The sequence below is a fragment of the Rattus norvegicus genome, chromosome 5 (assembly GCF_036323735.1).
Source record: "Rattus norvegicus strain BN/NHsdMcwi chromosome 5, GRCr8, whole genome shotgun sequence".
NCBI lineage: Eukaryota > Metazoa > Chordata > Mammalia > Rodentia > Muridae > Rattus > Rattus norvegicus.
In genome coordinates, this window is record NC_086023.1 from 81906949 (window position 1) to 81925816 (window position 18868).

An 18868-nucleotide genomic window follows, 5' to 3' on the forward strand; every position below is an offset into this window, starting at 1 on the left:
CAGTATCATCAAGGCATGAGCATGGCAGCATCCAGGCAGGTATGGTACAGGAGGAGCTGAGCGTTCTACATCTTCATATGAAGGCTGCTAACAGGATACTGATTTCCAGGCAGCTAGGACTAGGGTATTAAAGCCCACTGCCACTGTGACAACACCTTCTAATAGTGCCACTTTCTGGGACAAGCATATACAAACCATCACAGCCTGGGAAACTGTCTCCAGCTCCCACTTCTGGGAATGAACACTCAGAATTGCTAGCTGCTGTTCTAATGGCGTCACTGACCCATATCCTTGAACCTAGTATCAACTTGGGACTCTGGCAGAGGAAAGAGGGCTTCTGAAAAACCAAAACCAAGGCATAAAGAGGAAGCACCATAGGCATGCCAAGAGGCAGACCCCAATTTGGGTTTAACAAAGACACCTAAAGGCCAGGGACCTCTCCAATGGAACTGTGCCCTTAACAGCCACTTTCAAGTGGTAAAAAGCATAAACACTTCCATAAAAGTACCAGGTATTGCCTGTGTGTCTTGCTGACCTCCATCATCAACATTCCTCTCCTAGGACAGTAAACCTGGGATCAGCCAGTCAGCCTCAATCAACTGCCTATCAGCACTCTGCATCAAGCGACTCACCATGCTACTCAGCCCATCTGTTACTGTGGTACAAGCTGGAGAACATCATATCCACTCCCTCTGTAGGTAGAGAAGGCCACTGCAGGTGAGGGCTATTGTCACAGCGCTGGTGCCACCACTGTCACCACCCACAACTGAAAAACTGGACCCAGGGGCTTTCCTGTGCTCTTCCAGTGCAAACCAAAGCAGCCCCGACCTGAACTGGCAGATGGTGTGGGGCAGATGCTCTCCATCACCAGACCCACCTCATGATAATTGAAATAGGAATTGTGCGTGCATGTCTCCACACACGGAGCTCTCAGGAGGCAAATCACCTCCCTCGGCTCTTTGGAGCAAACTCTGACGCCCCAAATCACAGGCCAGAATGACACAATTCCCAGTAAAGGACAAAGGAATAACCTGGAAAGGCCACAGTGCAGGACTGAAGAGGTGTGCTAACACAGTGGTGGGCTGTGCTCAAATACATGCCCAGATACAGACATGAAACAGGCCGCAAGGTCACAAGACTCTCAGGTGACAACTCATGCAGAAAAGAAGTTTTACCACATCCAAGGAATGACAAGGAATTTCAGGGTTCAGACCTCAAGGGCCAGGCTCATCTCTGTGGGAACAGACTCTAACCTTGAAAAAGAACTACTCTAAGTAAGACCTGGGTTAGTGGTCTAGAAAGGAGAGGCGGAGTGTGCTCAATCTTCCTGACCACACTTTGCCCTGGATCAGACACACTGGAAAGGGTTCCTAGCTCTGCTGATAACTTGCTGTGGAGCACCAAGCAAACCACCTAACTTCCCTGTGCCTGTCTCAGCACGGAAGAAGGAACGGTGGAAGGGGGTTGAGAAGATAACGCACACTGTCTAAACAGTAGCTGGCATGAGGTAGGCCTTACTTCCCTACCTTGCTATTTCTGAGTCCCATCACCTCTGGAAGTGTTCCTAGGTTGTGAGTGACTCTCTCTTCCAAGGGCATCCAGCTTCTGTGCTTCAGTTGCAGCTACACTCTAGGTCCTAAGTCAAGTTCAACCCATCTTTAAGGAAAGTACCTTAAGGCACGTATCTTGTGTTTTCTCTACTACCTTGCCTTGCTCATCTCTCTTCCTCTTAAGAGCTGAGTGTGTCTGTAGTCCCAGCCCCAGGCAGGGTAAAGGGTAGGTCATCAGGGAGCAGACAGGCAGATGGAGGAAGAGCCTGCTGAGTCAAGGAGTTCCACGTACAGTGAGAGACACTGTCTCAGAAAAAGGTAGACATTGAGGGAGACCCCAACAGATGCTGACCTTTGACTGCTACATGTGTATGCCTACAACACACATATCCACTCTATCCATCTACCTGTCCATCTATCCATCTGTCCATCCATCCATCCATCCATCCACCCACCCACCTGTCCATCCATCCATTCTTCTATCCACCCACCTATTCATCTTTTTATACATCCATCCATCCATCCATCAACCCACTCACCCATATATCCATCCTTCCACTCATCCATCCATCCATCCATCCATCCATCCAGCTATCTATCTATCTATCTATCTATCTATCTATCTATCTATCTATCTATCTATCTATCTATCTATCCATCCACATTATTCATCCATCCATTCATCCATCTATCCATCCATCCATCCTTCTGTTCGTCTGTCTATCTACCCAGCCATCCACTCATCCATCATGATATTTAGTTAGCAGTCTATATATCAAGAACTCCTGGGAACCTATTCAAATTAGGACATAGACAAAGAAATATATTAGACTTGAAGTCACAGACTAAGATCATCAGCCTATAGATCTCCATATCAATGAAAGCAGGAACCCGTAGGATGCGTGTGAAGCAAAGACACACCAGCAGAGAGCCACACCCACAGAAACTCTGCTACCTGCAGCCTGAGGCAAGTCATTGGACCCGGCTTCCCAGGCATGACTTGGAGCAACAGTGGTACTGTATCACAGACGGTTCAGTCAGCCAATGCATGTCTGGGGAGATGTCTCAGTAGGTAAAGAACTTGCTATACAAGACTGAGGACCTGAGCCTGGCTCTCTAGCACCCACATAAAGCCAAGAGTGTGTCCACAGTCTCAGCACTAGGCGGGGTGGAAGGCAGGTCGTCAGGGAGCTGAGACAGGCAGATGGAGGAACAGCTTGCTGAGTCAAAAAGCTCCAAGCACAGTGACTGTCTCAAAAAATAAAGTGGACACCCAACAGATGCTGACCTCTGCATGTGTACACATGGAGGAGTGTACCTGTCACACACATGTAAATCACACACACGTACCATACATACTATAAAAAATAAAGTAAAACAAGGTTATTTAGTGCCTGTAACAGATGGTAGGCGCTCGGAGGGGCAAGCATTATTCTAGTGAGGAACAGAGTTCCACTTTGTCTTCTGTCCCTTGTGACTCAGTCTGGCACCTTGCAAAACCATGTATGGATATCCACATAGCTGTCTTCAGTGCCTGGGAGATGGCTCAGTGTTGGAGAGATCGCCTAGCGTTCTGTGAAGGCCCTGACTTCAACCCCCAGCACCGGAAACGAACAGAGAGCTAAAAACCATCTTCTTGTTCATAAATGAACTCATAACGGGAACTTTATGTTCATTCACTCATTCACTTACTCGTCCATTCTTTATTGCTTTTGCTGTTTTGAGACAGGGTCTCATTTAACTCAAGACTGGCCTCAAAGTTCTAATTCTCTTGCCTCTACCTGTCAGGGGCTACAACTCTACGTCTGCACAGCCATGCCAAGCTCTGCTTTCTTTTAGAAGAAAATTATTTAGGGGGGCTATTTCATAACCAGTTCAGTGGCATTAAGCTCATGGGTTTCCACACTGCAGCAGAATACTCAGCCAGCATGAGTTCTTACTCCTCTAAACTGGACATTTGGGCTTTAGCTTCTTGCCAGTGGAGATATTTGTGACTAGCATTCTTTTAGTTACAGCCTTGAGTACAGACGCATCTACTCAATACTTCTACATTGAGTGTCTTCATTTTTGTACAACCACAGCCTCCAGAAAGACATCCCCAGGAGCGGGCTCTCTGTCTGTTGTGATTCCTATGGCCACCTGCAGGGGGCAGCAATAGCAAAATCACAATGACAGCCCGTCCTCCCCTTACACAAACGAGAAAAAAAAAATGTGTGTTACTCAAGGTCACAAAGAGAGTAAGAGGCGGAGCCTGGATAGGAATCTAGGGCTCTCCAAACACAGCCCTGCCCCCTCGCTAGGGTTTTAGGTACCACAAGGCCAAGAAGGCCAACTCTATAACTTGTCCCAAATAAGGGAAAGTTTTCAAAGGGAGACATGGGATTTATAGGCTGCAAGGCCACAGCCGTCTGTCCTCGCAGCCTGAAAAGGCCTCCCCATTCAACCTGCATCTGCTTTGAGAGTAAGTAGAACTGGCAGTGTGGACTCTGCCCCAGCAGCATATTTCAATGACAGGAGAAATGAAAACTTCAGTGTGCACAGTTTCCTTTTGTGTCAAAGAGCTCTAACTCCTTTTGGCCCCCAGACCAGCACTGCAGAGTGGCCAAATCCTTTTGGAATGAAAATGGCCCGCCTCCCTTCCCTGTGGCCTCTGAGCAACCAAGCAAGCTTCCTTTTCCGGTAGCACGAGGCAGCCCAGCCCCCTGGCAGCTGCACCCCTGCCGGCCACCTGAGCTTTCTCTCAGTATCAGGTGCTTCTTTTCCACTTCAGGCCTCTGCACGTGGGGCTCCTGGCCCTGAAACTTCACCTTGCTACATTCTTACTACAAGTGATCATTTCATCAATGGTTGTTCCCAACACACTGGAAGGCAGAAAATTCCTCTGGCTTGATCTCCTGGTGAATCCAGGGGTAGAAACATAGGAGGAGACAAGGGACTCCATATAAAGTGAACAGGTAGTAACATAGGCAATAAAGCCTTCCTCTTAGGATCAGCCACTAGCCAGGACGTTACATCCTGAGTGCCCGTGACTTCTCTAGGAAAACTAAAACAGTTTATTTCACATTTCACTTTTTTTGTTGTTGTTGTTAATTGTGCTAAACATCCCAGGCTGGAATCTAAATCACGGTCTTCCTGCCTTCACTACTGTTTGAATGCTAGCACTCAGCTACTGATCTCTTTTCGTTTTGATTCCAGAAACCTCAGAATTCAATTTAAAGGTGAAACACACACACACACACACACACACACACACACACACACACTTTCTAGGATCATTTCTGTTTTATTTGTGTGTGTGATGTATTTGTATTCGTGAGAGTGCTGGCGGTGACCCATGTGTCACCTTGTGGATGTGAGGATTAAAGGATAACTTTAGATGCTGGTCCTTACTTTCCATCTTGTTTAAGAAAGGCTCTCTTCTGAGACTCGGGGAATGATGGTTCAGTGCTTATGAGCACTTGCTGCTCTTGCAAAGACTCCCAGTTTGGTTCCCAGCGCCCACACAGTGGCTTACAATTGCTTACGATTCCAGCGCAAGGCGGTCCTGAGCCTTCTATTGGCTCTTTGGGCGTTGCGCTCCTGTGGTGCACATACAGACGATGCTCACTTCTGACCCTCCATGAGCACCAAGCAAGCACAATATGCATGTATACAGAAGTACTCAAAGCACCCCTACACAGGAAAATAAATCTTTTAAAAACAAACACATAAATGAAAGCTCCGCCTACCCCCATTCTCAGAATTACACACTAGGCTACTAGCTTCTGGGAAATTCTCCTGTCTCCACCCCGCATCTTGCCAAAGGAGTTCTACAACTACAACCCTTTCATCTGGTTCTGGTCAAGTCCTCACAGCTGTGTAGCAAACACTTTACCCACCAGCATTCTCCCCAACCCTCTAATCAGTACAGTCTAATATAATCTCTGAACTCTGCCTTTATTTTTTAAAAGGCAGGATCTGTCTGTTCAGTCCTGGCTATTCTATGTTGATCAGTACGGCCTGGGACTCCCAAAGCTCCACCTGCTTCTGCTTCCTGAGTGCTATGCTAGGGTGGAAGGTGTGAGCCACCGTGCCCGGCTCCCTCTGCCTTTTTAATGATGCACTTCTAAAGTTTCAGTCACATCGATTTTTACCTACGTGGGAATATTATTAAGACATACATAAGAAATAAGTGAACTAATCAGGGAGAGTGTGGAGACGGTGTTAAGTCTCACCACTGTGGCTGGTGCTCCCTGACACAGTCGATGGAGGATGAGCACATGACCCTGAAATCTCAGCACAGGGCTAAGACTAAAAACTGTGTGCAGTCAGAGGCAGAATACTTCTCACAACTCTGATGTCTCCCTCCTCTCCCGATTGTGATCTAAGAATACACACGAGGGGTACACACGAGGGGTTTTTTTGTTGTTGTTTTTAAGACAGATTTATTTATTTATTTATTTATTTATTTAATATATATGATTCCACTGTAGCTGTCTTCAGACACACCAGAAGGAGGGCATCAGATCCCATTACAGATGGTTGTGAGCCACCGTGTGGTTGCTAGGGATTGAACTCAGGACCTCTGGAAGAGCAGTCAGTGCTCTTAACCACTGAGCCATCTCTCCAGCCCTACTTGAGGCATATACATGCCCTTACACAGAGGTTGCACACTGTTGTTGTTTCTGTACTATCTCGGGATGATGGCATTCTTGTTTGGTGGACTGGTAAGAATGTACTGCCAGTCAGCTGCAGCATCACCAACAACTGCATGCCAGCTTGGGCACCACGTGATGTATGGTCTGCTCTGGACCTGTGTGCTTGAGCTGTTTCAAACGTGGAGAAAACACCTTCTTTTGGAATCTGTGGACGTTCTCTAGGACCCATTCCTGAACCACAGCTCAATGTAAACATCCTCAAGGAACACGTCATACACAAGAAAGGAAAACTTTAAGGAAACAGATGAGCCCATGCACGGGAAGTGGGCTCTTGGAAAGGGGAAGTATGGAAGCCAGGAGGGAGGCAAAAGGTGATGGACAATTTGCCTTTCAAGGGGCTCCTGGGGCCCCACCCCTCCCTGAGGAACTGTAGGTAACAGGTGCTGAGGGAGGGAGGAAGCATACATCTTCATAGAGGTCACCACTGGAGAGTTGTCCACAGTCTTGTAATGTAGTCCATCAACCAAGCTCCTGTTATCAACTCTATGGAACTCGCCGAGTCACACACACACAGACCGTGAAGGAAAGAGTGCTATTTGGGCAAAGGAGGTCAGGGAGAGTGAGAAGGGAATGAGGGGTAAATGTGAACAAAATATACTGCTAGAGTCATGAAGAGTGAAGCCCACTGCTATGTATAATGTATCGTGATAAAGACAGAAAAGAACTTTGCTTTTCAGGAGATCCTCGCTGGGTTTGTTCCCTTCCTCTTTCCCTTGAATCTTTCAGTTTCTCCAATGTCTTGGAGAGTGTCAATGGGTTGGTAGTCGAGTGTTGCCCGAGATCAATGTCCAGAGCACGTGTCTGTGCTTTGTGAAAGAAGAAACCTTGGCTTGCTCCTGTCCTGGGAACGTAGATCCCAGGACACAGACTAGACATCTAGAGGCCCCTGTTCTTCACTGTTACCACCCCTAATAACTTAGTGGGTTGCAGTTTGCTGTTCAGAAGTAATTAAAAACCAACAGCAAGAAAAAAAAATGTGTTGGGGAAGGTGACTCCCTGACCTTGGGAGGAATCTGTAAGAAATCTGCTGCAAGGGGGCCATGGGTGACAGTGACAACTCCCAAGGCGAAGGCAGACACTATTCCAAAAAGACATCGATTCCTTTCAATGTGAGTCTTTAACGGCTCACAAGGCAGCCTTTTAGTTCCTTATCATCAAAATAATTGCTTTTCAAATGTTCTTTTAATTTTTGTCTTCTTACACACACACACACACTCTCTCTCTCTCTTTCTCTCTCTCTCTCTCTGAAGAAGTAACAATGCTCTAGCAATCATAAATACAATTGCTCAAGATGAGTCTCGACAGGTTTGCAATGGAGTGTTTTATGGCCTAGGATCAATGTCCAAAGCACACGTCTGTTTCTATCAATGTCAATGTCTTGGCCTAGGAGTAAACACATGGAGGGGTTGATTTCCCTGCCAGACTTGTCCAGGCCTCAGCCCTCCATTCCTCACTGCTTGCTGACCTTTCTCAGCTGAAAGCCTCCAATTTAATTCAACTTCAGCCTGAGGAATCTGAATGCAAAGTGGGGGACCAGCCATCTTTTAAAAGCCAACCCAGCAGGTGTCAGAAAGAAAAAGATTGATAAAGTTGATGACATCGAATACAAAACCTGTGATTAGACAGAATACCAGTGGGAAGTTGCATATCAAAAAGCATAAATATATCCACATCCACAAACCACAAACACAGAAAATAGGATAGGGTTTGGCCTATCAGCTTGGAAAAGGAAAAGAAATACAACATCCAATGCGGGTACAGATGCTTAGAAATGAGAGCTCTCACATGGGTGGTAGGGACTATCAAAAACCAATTTCCTTCCTAAGAGCAGTTTGGCCACAGTTATCAAAGGTCTGAAAATTATGCCTCTCCCCTGAGCCTACACCCCCCACCCCCAGAGAGATAGCCCAAAGAATTATTGCCGATGTGCTTAAAGATTAATGTGCCACAATGTGGAACGCAGCAATATGGATAACACTGAAAATGTGAGCTGCCCAACAAGAAGAAATTGGTTAGATAAATCACGCATCTTCCTTTCGACATATTATATGATCATTAAAAATCACACACTAGGAACATTTGTCAAAGTGGGAGGACTGTCTTGATGCATTACTGAGTAAAAGCATTGGACAGACAACAACAGAAAACCTCAGCCAGATGGGCAGGTGTGCGGAGAGTCCCAAACGGTTCTCATGGGGAACTGGAAACACACAAGTCAAGCTGTAAACAGGAAGCACTTGGGTTATCTACGATCTCTCCGCTTTTTTTTTTTAAGGTTCATTAATTTGTGAGTGTTTTACCTGCATGTACATGTGTGCACACCACATCCAAGCTTAGTAAGTGCAGAGGTCAGAGAAGGGCACTGAGCCCCTGAAACCAGTTATGCATTGGTTATGAACTGCCATGTGGGTGCCTGGAATGGAACTCAGGTCTTCTGCAAGAGTAACAGATGCTCTTAACCTCTCTCCAGGTTCCTCTGCTTTCTTCCTTATGTATGTGCTTTTCTGAACCTGAGGAATTATCTATTACTGTGTGTATGCATGGCTTCTGTATAAGGTATGTGTGGGCATGTACATGGGGTAAGAGAACAAAATTATGGAGTCTCTTCTCTTCTTCCACCTTTATGTGGGTCTTGGGAATTGAGCCAGGTTGTCGGGTTTCCGTGTAAGTCCTCCTATTAGCTAAGGGTATCTTGCTGGCCCACCATTTTTCAACTGAACCCTTATATTGCAGGTCAAATACAGAGGAATACTCTCCCTCCCTCTCCCCCCATCCCCACCCCATCTCCTAGACAAGCATTTTACTTTCAGAGACCCAGGCAGACTTTTCCCAGGAACACAGCGAATTGGACCTTAGACTTGTCCAATCAAATGAATGGTGGGTGACCACCAGCTTTTTACAGGGGTAAATTAGCCCCAAGTCTGCTAGTCCTGCTTTGATGGCTGTGTGGATAAAGTCAGGGAATGCACCGTGTGAGGTGACTCAGCAGACACTGAACTACCCTTATGGGAAGAGGGGGAGCAGGGCACTGAGCTGAGGTGATGATCATTTAGCGGAGAATTTTCATGAACGGTGCACAAAATAAAACCCTGACAGGGCCAGGTGTAGTGGTACGCTCCTTTAATACCAGCACTGAGGCTAAAGCAGGAGGATCTTTGTGAGTTCGGAGCCAGCCTAGTCTAAGTAGAGAATTACAGTCCAGTTAGGGATGCATAATTTGCTGATTTCAAAGCAAAGCCAAGGAAAACAGAACAAATAAACAAAACCCCAAAAACTCAACACCCGACAAAGGTCAGGGCATCTCCAGAGAGGAAGAACAGAAATCTAAAAGGGCAGTTAAAGGGGAGATATATCAATGTGACTCTTATCCCCAAAGTCTACCATGAAATACAAAATACCCAGGAAAGGCAGAGTGGCTAAAACCTGAGTTTTCTGCCTCCTTGTGGGCTTCTTCATTAAATGGCTGCACGAGGATGGCAGGAGGCAGACGGGCAGTGGGGGGATGGGTGCACTGTGGCTTGGTGTGTGTGAGGTACACTTCAGGACCAGCTGGGAAAGAAAAGAAAAGACAGGAGAAGACAAGACAAGACTGCAGGTAAAAGTATAGGAGGCCAAGCACCCTTGAGGCTAAGTTAAAATGTCTGACCCTTGCCTTGACATCTTCAAACTCAAGAGCAGGGTTCCAGAGAAGGCAAGTCGCAAACAGAATGGAAGACAGAGCATAGGGGCACACTTTGAGGATGATGTTCTGAGATGCCCTGGGGAGGATCAGGCTCACACAGTGCTGCTGTGCTGGGGCTGGAGCCATCATCCCCATAGGAGATTGGAAGGAAAAGAAAGGCAGGTCAAGGCTACTGATGGGGAGCATCAGCATTGGAGTCAAGGGAAGGACACAGAGACAGCAGTGGGGGGTGGGGAAGGTGAGGGAGGGGATCCTTATGTATTGAGCATAGGTAAGTCTGGAAGGAGTCTTGGGAAAACTGAGGAGGGGGTTGGGGATTTGGCTCAGTGGTAGAGCGCTTGCCTAGCAAGCGCAAGGCCCTGGGTTCAGTCCCCAGCTCCGAAAAAAAAAGGAAAAAAAAAAAAAAAACAAAAACTGAGGAGACAGCGGGGCTCCAGGAAGAGAAGTTATGAAAGTGCTGGTATCTGCAGGGAGGAGGAGAAGAAGGAAGTCAAGGAGAACAGGTGGAGTCCACACATGCAGAGGAGCCCCGCCCCCACTGGAGCCAGAAGATTAAAGGGCAGAAGAAAAGCTCCCTCCTAATGTCTGAGATCTACATGGGAGATGAACTTATAAAAACTGGACCGTATTTCTTAATCAGAAACCTCTTAAAGTGGCCTTGCGTACCATTTCAGATGTGGTTTAAGTCAATTACAAGGTTTTTTTCCTTCTTCTTCTTCTTCAGTGCAAAAAAGGCTGTGCTATCAAATCAAACTCTCACCTGCATTAATTGCTTTAATGGGCTCTGGAAATAGCAGCCTCCTCTCCTCTGGCATGGGGACCCCTGGAGAGCCCATCAGGAAAGGATGCTGAGAAGACCAGGGACAAGGCTGGCCTCTCTGGGCTGCTGGGCCACGCACGTAAGCATCGGTCTCATCAGCCTCCCATTATTTAAGGCCTCTCACAAAAATAATCAAAAGGCAGGTGGCAACACCCAGTTCCATTTATCCACGGAGCTTTCTTGTGGCTATAAAGCAAAATTGTAGATACGAAAAGCCGGATAGGAGTCATTGCATTTAGAAGGAATGTGGAGACGCCGACTGCACTCTGCACATGACTCTGCAATTCAAGCAGCTACGAGCAACCGAGCAACCGCACAGGCCCCCGTCCCGCTATGTTCCTTCCCATAAGACTTAAAAGCAAAGCAAAGCAAACAAGCAACAGAACCCAAATAATTAAGTAGGCACACGAAAAGGTTTTTCAAAGCCACATTAGAGCCACTGACGATATTTTCCACTGTGGTGCTTGCAGTGGGCCATCCATGCCAGATTTTTTCCAAACTTTGACTATGCAATGATGATGGAAGAATAATGGTGTACTTGTGAGGAGTGAGTTATAGTTAGTATTGGGGATATCTGAGTCATAGAGAGACAAGGAGGCCTGCCCAAGATCACAGCTAAGGAACACTAACAGGTGACTCCAGACCCATCTCCAAACGCCCATCTACAGACCGCTTTCCCTTAGGCCTCATATGTCAGCTTACCTTATACACAGGGATGATGTTCAAAGGGGGCATTGGGGTTGGGCGGGGCTTATAACAGGGACTGGGTAGGCCCGACTTGTCATTTGCTTTTGAGATAAGGTCTCCTATAGCCCAGGAATTAGAGAACTCCATATGTAGCCTGGATAACCTTGAATTTCTGATTCTCCTGCCTCAATTTCTCCAATGCTGGACCTATCTATAGGTTTCTACCACCACACACAGTTTACTTGCTCCTGTGGACTGAAATCAGGACTTCAAGTATATGGGACAAGCCCTCTACCAACTGAATACAGCACCTCTGGGTAAGCCTGTGTGTGTGGATAAATGTTGTTAAGAGGAGGGGACTCCTGAAGCAAAGCAGGATGTCCCAAACTTCAGTGTGGGTGTGACTTGCCTGGGGACTTTATCAGTTCTAACTCTGACTTAAAGCTAACATTTGTGAATTAACAAGTTAGCAGCAAACTCTAGATAATTATAAAAACCCCCTTTTCCTACCAGTTAGTTAGTTTGCTTGCTTATTTATATATTTATTTATTACGTGTTTATTTGGAATCTTTCCATACAGTTCAGGCTGGCCTTAAATACATGACCCTGCCTTGCCCTCCTAGAGAATTGGTTCTGGGCATGTGCCATCATACCTGGCTGCAAGTGCCCTTTCTAACACCACTTTTCTATGTCCCTTTTTGCAGCCTGCAGCTTTCAAACCCAGAAGCAAGGCCATCTTGGGACTACATGGGGGAAGGCTGACATATTTGCTTTGCGTTCTGAGTCAAGAGGATGCTGATATTAGCAAAGTCAGGTGGGGAGGGAAGTTGGCTGCCAGCGGAAGTTCAGCCACAGCCAATTTAGCAGAAGGAACAGGAATTCTCAACGGAGAAGGAGGCAAAGGTACTGGGGCTGGAAAAGAAAAGAAACAGATTCCCTTCTACGTTCTTGACGGATGCTGAGTTGAAGGGCAGGCGTGGTTACCGGAGGCCTAGCCTGGTGCATGCTGGGGCTTCCTGAAGCTTAAAATTGCTTTAATAAAAGCCCCAAAGCCAGATGAACCTCACCCCAAATTGGCTCATTGATTGCATGGGAATGCATAAACGATTCTATTTTGGAACCCCAGACACAATCACACTGCTGAAATAACTCACTTCTGGAAATGTGGCTTCAAAATGAAGAGCAAAGTGATAAACTGACTTGCCAACAGGGTCTCACAGAGTGGATGTGGGCCACAGAAGGGGGGGGGAGCTGTTGCCTCCTCAGACATATACTATGGCTTTTTAAAGTCTTTAAATGAAATAGAAGTAGAAGGTGTCTTCACCAGTCCTTTGCCAGATATCCAGAACCATCTCAGAAGGAGGCAGGTGGAAGAAGTTCTATGCTCATTTCACCATTCCATGACCGTGGTTCAGTCAACATCATGCAAAGCACACACAACAGTTCACCCAAGGCTTCCCTTGGGTTTCCATCCAGTGTCTACACATGGACTTCCTTAGATTTCACGCTCAGGAATGAGGGAATCCTTACCAGTCAGGACCAGGACATCATTCTAGTCATCCAGTAAATGGTCACTCATTTATTGATGTGCCTACAGGGAGCCACTGGAGGTGCACTGGGGCTATGGGAACGAACACAACAGTCAGTATTGGCTGTCGCAAAGCTTTTATGAGGTGGGGAGGTGGGTGGTTGGCAAACATAAGGAACTGCCTATCTGTGGTGACAGATGTGCTGACAGGAACCAAAAGAAGATCAAGGGTTAGATAGATGGCATGGGGTGAGAGTACTGCTTTCAAGGTGGTGGCAAGGATGCAAAGGCACCAGGATGTCACAAACTGGAAATCCTTGGGGACCTGTGGATGCCACTGGAACTGTGCCCTGATACTTGACACGCTAAGGGCAGGGGTTTTGTTCTACTCCTCTGTGACTCCCAAAGTCACAGGTTTGTAGCTCCAAGAATAGGTGGACAAATGTGTCTAAATGAACAGTGAGATGGGCAGAAACAGGTCACTTTGCTTTGAGGTAAGTGTCTCTGAGTAACTTTCAAATGGTCCCCATTGTCAGGCTCAAGTTAAGACATCTGTCTGCCTCTCAGAGGGATTCTCGAATTGCCTTCCAGGATGCTGACTACATAGCCCCCAGGTTAGCTTCCAGTCAGGAGTCTCCTTGACCGTGATCTTCCGTCCCCTGGAGGCAATGAAATGGTTCAGGAGGGCCAAAACACCTGCACACTGCAGACATGATCTGGTAAAGCCAAGGTGGCACTGTAGAGAATGCCAGCTCAGCTCTGCAGGATGAGGCCTTGGAGAGACATACCTAGCAACTGTAACAAGTTCACCCCAGTAGAGATGCAACCTGGGGGAGGCTGTAAATGGTTGGGGGCGGGGCACGCACAAGGCATCTCCCTCTTGCTCTTGCTCAGTTTGGCTCTAAACTTAGAAATGCTCTCAAGGGTCGGGGAAGTGGCTTAGCAAGTCAAGTGCCAGCTGCACAAACATCAGGATCTCACTTCAGATCCCCAGCACCCTTCAGATCTCCAGCACCTTCTGGTAAAAAGCCAGGTGGTGCAGTGAATATTTGTAACTGTAACTGTAGCTCTGGGCAGTGGGGGAAGGAGGAATATGCAGATTCCTGGGGCTCACTGGCTAGTCAGTCTACCCAAATTGTTCACTGAGAGACCCTATCTCAAAAAAGTAAGGTAGAGAGCCCTAGGACACCTGATATCAACCTTGGCCTGCTCCCTCCCCCTCCGTCCATCCGTCTGTCTGTCTGTCTGTCACACACACACACACACACACACACACACACACACGCACACACACACACACACACACACACACACCCTTACACATAAATCTGATCTCAAAAAAAAAAAGAAAGAAAAAGATAAGGAAATCAAAAGCAAGGTCCGTGTTCTTTGACACTCCGTCTGCCGCTGATACCTGGAAAGACTGCTTCCTGCTCTGCACCTGCCCGGCTGTGAAAGTAAAAGAAAATGTTGCATTCCAGAAACTTTTAGAATGCACCCCCACCCCGTGGCACAATTAGACATCTGTGTGAGCTTAGACTCCAGCTTGCATTCTCGATTGGGGGTTTAAAGAGAAAGAAAAAAAAAAAAAGGAATGGGCGTGCAAAGATTGGTATTTCAGCCTCCAGCTCCTTCCAGCCATTTAATGTCATTTCCTCTAATCAGATTCTCTGGCCCTGGCTGGGAGCTGAAGTGATGTGCCTAAGCAGTGAGGACCAAAAGCCATAAAAAAGCCTTGCTCCAAAGCCAGTTGGAGCCCTAATCCCCTCCGAATGCCAGCTTCTATGCAAAGCACTTTGCAGGATGGAGGGAAGGTTAAGAATCCGAGGAGACATGCATGAGCAGACAGGAAAGCACATGGATGACTGGCCCGCACTTGACAGGTGCATGTGGGGCTGTGTTCCTGTGTGTGGCTGGAGGCAGGCAGAGGTGCACACACAGAAGCCTAGGATATGGGGTGGGGGGATCCCCACACTTCTCTCTGCAGCTCCATCCAAATGAGCGCCTGAGGCTACTCATAAACAGCCCTGGGGTTGTCAGCAGATGGGGATGACAGAAGTAGCAAGCTGGTTCTCTACCTCTTTCATGTCCAGCTTCAAGTCAGAAGACAAGAAATCTAGCAGACCTTCGACGCTGCAATACAAAGGCAGTACTGGAAAAACGTTTCTTTGGTTTAACAGCAAATAACGGGCTGCAAGAGGATTTGCCTGACACAAGCGTCCTTCTCTAAAGCCTCAAGTGTCGGTCTGAGCCAAATAAATATACAAGGCTGCGTTAAAGACACAGAGCCTCTCCTGGGCCTGCACTAAACTCTGACCACGAGGCAAGCAAGGACTTTCTGAAGAGTGGACACTCTGCATGTCATGGTTGACAGGATTCCTGAGAACCAAGAATTGTTGCAGGGGCAGGGAGGAGAGCTTGTATGCCCATGGTTTCCATCTGGAGCCCAGGAAGAGCAGGTGCAAGAAAGCAGGCTTCAGACCCAAGTCTGGAAGTGATAACAGTGTATAGTAGCTTCACTAACCAAGACAATGTAAAATGACAACTGTGTCATTTTTTTGAACCCGCTGAACCAAATGTAGCAACTTGCATTCATTTTGACAGATTCCTCCTGGGTTATTATGCAAAGGAAGGGGCAAAGTGATAGCTCTAATTAATTGGAAGGGCCCACAAACACTTCTTAATGTCTGGAACAGTTCAGATTCTAATTTGCTACTCAGATTTACCTGTGGGAATGCTGGGACTGCCATGAAGGTTGTTTAAATTTTATGAAGCAATCCTTGCATGTACGTATGTGTGTTCGTGAGTGTGCACAGACATCCTAAGTGCTGCTGCCAATATCCACAAGGGACTGAAAAAGCCAGTGGGTGAGTGGACTTAATCTCCAGTGATCCCAAGATGCTGTGTGTGTCCAAATCCTACGGATGATTCCCACTCCTTTTGGACTCACACCAGGGCTGGTGCTCTTGGGTTGAGATGGGGGTGAGAGACGACAGCCAGGCCCATCAGTACAGTGTGTAACACATGGATCTCCTGATTTAGCACAAAGTTACCCAGAAGTGCCAAGCTTCCCTTCTCCCAAACCTTAGCCAATTCTTTATGCCTTAATTGAAGGCAATTTCAAAAGAACAAGAACACAGCAGATCAGATGGTCGACATTCCTTCTGGGTAACCAAATACAGACTTCCAGATCTGGGAAGGACCTTAGACAGCACCAGACTCATCTAGCCTGGAGCAGATAATACCAGAGACTCGTCCAAGGTCACACATGGCAAGCATGCAGCAGAACTTAATGCATCAAGCAGTCTATGAACGTCTTTGGTTGACTGATTTAACGTATTTGGCTGGAGACCTTTGAAAGGTATTCTTTTTCTTTTAAATTGCTAGTTTGAATATTATTCATTCCAAATAGCTTTTCCCCCCTCTCTCAAAAATCAGACATTTCAACATAATTCTAAACAGTAAATGACTTGCTTAATCTGGACCTGTCATTGCTGATTTGATAGCTAGACTTTAGGAGCCGAAGGGGAACCCTGTGGAGCACAGGATAAAATCCTCAGCAAATTGCTTTCATGTCAGTGGATGTAAGATCTATCAGCGGAAGAAGCTGAGTAAACTTTGTTTACTTGATCCCTCATGTAAAAGCTGTGGTCCTCTTTGAAGCCCAGGTGCTCCAACACTTTGATTCTTAAGAGTTTATTTTAATTGAATTCTCTTTCTGTTGTATATGCATACATAGAATTAATCTCTCCTCTGGGAGCATTCTAAGGTTCACTTCCTTTCTGCATCATAAATGAAAAATATAGATTTTTTTTAAATTGAAAAGGAGTCTTCTATTAAATAGGATGAGGGAATTCTGGGTCAGAAACAAGACACTTGTGAACACTCAGGGACACTGCATGAAACCCGGAGCGCAGCTAGCACCAGTGCCCTCTGAACATGGAGCCCTCTGAGTTCCACAGCTTGTCGCTGACTCCACACACAGACTTCCCAGGTGATGGCAACTCGTGTCTCCGGGAGTAATCGGAGCCCCTTCTGGATCTCAGAGAAGGGACTTTCTGCATTTTGTACAAATATGTCACCAGTTCTCCAGGTGTTCATGTGCACATGATGCCACCTGCCAGTGGTGTCTGCTGTTCTATATTGCCACTGTAAATTCTGTCCCCTTCGTTACTTGGGTTTTGGATGATCCAACACTCATTTTGCCTGATGCTTCTGAAGGGTCCTAAGATCATGTGTCTGACACTGGTTAGAAGAGGGGCCCCCTTGGGTCAGAAGCACTGCACTTAGTAGACAGCAGGAGGAAGACAAGACCTGTGAGTCAGTTCAGTGCACGCAGGCTCCTAGGTTGCAGAGGTCACAGTTCAAGGATGCTCCTGTTCTTATCCCATTCGGCCTCGCAGCATGTGTCCCATTGCAGGCTTCCTAAACTATGCTGGGAGAGTGGAAGTGTCCCTCTGTAAGCAGAATACAGGAGTGGTGTTAGGTGTTCCCCTGAGCCTCACCCCAGCAGCACTCTGGAACACTTAGGGAAGTTGAGGCATACAGTCCTGATAGTGACCTCTCTGAGGCCAGAAACTGAATGTTACAGCCAGATCTGAGGTGTAAACTGAAAAAACGAGCCTGTGTTGCTCATGTTCAGGTGGCCTTTTCAGTCTCTCACCTAGTGATGATTAAGTGACTCCAGGCTCTGTAAATTGCCACTAAACTTGAATCCGTGTTTACCAATGACACTTGGATCAAGTCTATTTAGAGCATAAATTTATCATTTTGGGAACTTGGACCTCTTAGGACCACACTAATGGACTATCTCTTTTTAGATATATGGGATGCAAGATAAAGAAGAGAGAATATGTTGGGGAAGTGACAAGAGAGAATGGGGAACCCTCGAAGAGCTTTCTCTGCTGGCCCGCAGAATAATTAAAGGACATTAGGCTTTCTCCATAAACTGGATCTCTGAGTAGAGAAGAAAAGGAGCCAAGCCAATGTCAGAGACAGATTGTGGGATTCAAGGTGCACACACAAGCAGTCAGCCTAAATCACCTGGCCATGAGTCACTGAACACCACACAGGAAGCAGCCCAGGACTTTTGCTGCCCAGGAGTTTCCCAGTAGCCAGTGCACCCTGTTTGGCACAACTGTGTGAGGTGGACCAGGAGACCAGAGAATGGGGTGGGAGGGGCTCACACTACAGATCAAGGCAAACCAGGGTGAGGCATTTCTCCCTAGAGGATGGGTAAGGAGCTGCTGTTCCTTTCCTTCAAACTCCTCACTCCTTGTTTAATAGGCAGTAGGGCTCAGGCTAAATACTTAGGAGAGAAAGATCCTTGGATCCACCCATGGACCAAACACTGTAGCTCATCCTCCAACTGGCTGGCGTTCACTCACCCCGGGCGATAAGATTAGCAAGCATGAATGCTCCTCCAGACAGCAGGATTAAATTCCTACTAGCTGGTTGTAGTGAGGTTATTTTTCTCAATTAACAAACACATGAAAAAAACAAAACAAAGCAAAACTGTGCACACTTTCATGGGACTGTGGGTTCATTTCTGACGTTCTGGGTGAAGCCTAGTTTGCAACAAAGTTAGGAGCCACTTCTCTGTCTGGCTTGTTCCAGCATACACCAGCTAGCCCACAAATAGCAGCATCAGCCCCAGCTCTGTGGTCACCCAGACTCCTCCTGGGTCAATAGCAGTAGGGCAGAACCTTCTTTCAGAGGCAAAAAGCCTACAGGATCCAGGGAACAGCACAGCAGCAATAAAGGGGGAGGGGGTTAATTACTCAATGTCAAGCAGGGTCTCTTTTCTAACGCTTCTAAGGATCCACTGCCCTTTTCACACTTTATGATCAGACATTTGCTTATGTGATACTGTGTGCGCGCCTTAGCCTTTAGGTCACCCAAGGC

The 18868-nt window shown here is 46.9% G+C and overlaps 1 protein-coding gene across 13 annotated transcripts in view; it reads right to left on the reverse strand.

The window, feature by feature from the left end:
* The window catches only part of Whrn (whirlin), an 89581-nt gene that overhangs the window by 63129 nt on the left and 7584 nt on the right, over nt 1-18868 (reverse strand). The gene's annotated exons all lie outside the window — the stretch shown is intronic.